The 2,748-nt window shown below is 32.4% G+C and overlaps 1 pseudogene; it reads left to right on the plus strand.

The window, feature by feature from the left end:
* Positions 1–2,069, plus strand: LOC127103371 (uncharacterized; annotated as a pseudogene).
* Positions 2,070–2,748: the final 679 nt, after the last annotated feature.

Here is a 2,748-nt window from a genome sequence, read left to right on the forward strand (position 1 = left end):
ATGAATACAAATTGCAAGACATCAAAACAACAGATGAGTGTTGAGCAAAGACAACAAAAATTGGCTAGAAGGCGTTCAAATTACAAACAAAATAATGACAAAGGAAAACAAGTTCGAACATCTCATCCTTCTGATATGAGTACCATGATATCATTTCAAGACTTGACAAATGTCAATCTTGCTTCTCGGTTTTATCGAAGACCACATGACAGTGAAGTTGAACCAAGTACCACATATGCCAATCGCGTTCCATCCGCGGGTTAGAAACTTGAAATTATTGTATACATTATACTTTATAACTTTATGTTTAAAAAATATTAATTAATTAAGCAAAAATAATTGGTTGATATGTTAATTCAATACTAATTTACAAATCAAAATTTTACATACCCTATTTTCCAACAAACTGATAACAACGAAGCAAGACCATTTATAAGAAATATTGATGACAATGATTGTGGTAAGTGTAATTTTGTCTATACTCAAATTGATAGTAACACATATTTAGATTTATACATTGTTGCTATTTTTCAACTATAACACTATATTGAAGTCAATACTTTCTTTTATAGAATCATGTTTGCAAAATATGAATTCACCTGTTGAAACTCACGAAACACAAACAGTTTTTGATCAAGATATGGTTATGTATTTTTAATCCATAACATATATTGTATGTTTTTATTTAAATATTATTTCATGTTAGTCACCATGTATATAATAAGAATATTTTTTCTAATGAATGTTTTGTATGTAATAATATACAGAATCGCGATATATTCTTCAAGCAAGACATAATATTGCTAGAAATTTTTGAAATACTGTTATGACAATCAAATCCCTACTGCCTACTTCGAGTGAGTGTAGACGATGCAATGCAAAATTGTTTCATAGAGAATCTCAAGATATGTGTTGCAAAGTTGGAAAGGTGACAATTTTACAAGTGTTTTCTCCTGACGAGTTATTACATTTATTTGTAGACACTTCTACTGAAGGCAGATATTTTAGACAACATATTAGAAGTTACAACCATGTAATGTCGGTTACTTCACCGGGTGTTCATGTCGACGAAAGTTTGGTTGCAACTGGTCGTGGTATTTACACATTTCGTGATCAAGGCGCAATTTATCACAAAATAGGAGGTTTTCATCCGAATCAAGGCTCAAGGCCACGTTACTTGCAATTATACATTTATGATACCGATCATGAGCTTCAAAATAGGATGATGGAAAACCCAATACTTAACCAAGCCGTAGTGTATAAACAAAAAATACCCCACCAAAGAAACACGTTTGTCATTGTGTTTAGGCAGCTTGGACTAAAGCCAAATGTTGAAGATTATAGGTTACTCATTAAAGAACGTCCGTCGAATCAACCGCAATATAATCTCCCTTCAGCTTCTCAAGTCGCAACAATTGTTATAGGCGGTGGTGATGAATATACAATAAAACGTGCAAGAGATATAAATGTCATCAACTGTGATAGAAAGCTAACAAAGGTTCAAGAAACAATGGGGTATTATGATCCTTTACAGTATCATATATTGTTGTCATTCGGAGCATACGGTTGGGATATAGAAACAAAAACTAATGTTAGAAAAAATGTTACATGTCGAGAGTACCATAGTTATGTGCTTCAGGTACATGCTGAACTATTTTTCTAAGAAATATACTTCTAAATGTGTGAAAAAATAATTTAAAATTGATTATTTTATTCAATGTAGATTCGTCGTAATGATCAATCTATATTGTTAAAATCGGGTCAACTTTTACAACAGTATGTTGTAGACAATTATGTAAAGATTGAAACAGGAAGGTTGAGATGGATCCGAAGAAATCAAAATAATATTCGGTATGAGGTATATCAAGGGTTACAAGATGCATTGCACGATGGGAGAGAATAACACTGGTATTTAATATAACATGTTCTATTTACACATGAAGAGCGTCTACTTTATGTTTACCACTATCAACATGTTTAACTTTTATACTTTTCATATATTTCTATAGATAATGTCGGACAAAGAACAATATTGCCATCGTCATTTATTGGCAGTAAGCGAGATATGACACAGAGATACCAAGATGGTATGGCAATTGTTCGTAACAATGGTAAACGACATATATTCCTTAAAATTACATGCAATCCTTCTTGGATTGAGAAAACTTCTGAAATAGGCCTCCATGAAACCCCACAAGATCGACCTAATTTGCTAACAAGAATTTTTCGATCAAAATTTGAGCAATTGAAGGTAGATTTCATTAATAAATGAGTCTTAGGGAGGGTTAAAAGTTATATGTATGTAATAGATTTTCTTAAATGTGGACTACCACATGTGCATATGCTACTCATCTTGGATACCAATGACAAGTTACGGGAACCTGAAGAGTATGATAGTGTGGTGAAAGCATAAATACCACGACATGAATCTGAACCAGAATTGTATGAAGCTATGTTAAAACATATGATCCATGGGCCATGTGGAGTATTGAATCAAAGCTCTCCATGTATGAAGAATCGTCATTGTAAAAAAAGATATCCAAAACAGTTTTGTCAAGAGACGCGTCAGGGAAATGACTCATATCCTGAGTACAAGAGAAGGTTTAGTGATCTCATTTTTTTAAATAGAAATAAGTCTGTTGATGATAGATGGATGGTTCCTTATAATTCCCTGATTGTTGTTTAAGTACGATTGTCACATCAATGTTGAGATTTGCAGCATCATCAAAAGTATTAAATATTTGTATA

This window comes from Lathyrus oleraceus, chromosome 1 (assembly GCF_024323335.1).
Source record: "Lathyrus oleraceus cultivar Zhongwan6 chromosome 1, CAAS_Psat_ZW6_1.0, whole genome shotgun sequence".
Classification (NCBI taxonomy): Eukaryota; Viridiplantae; Streptophyta; class Magnoliopsida; order Fabales; family Fabaceae; genus Lathyrus; species Lathyrus oleraceus.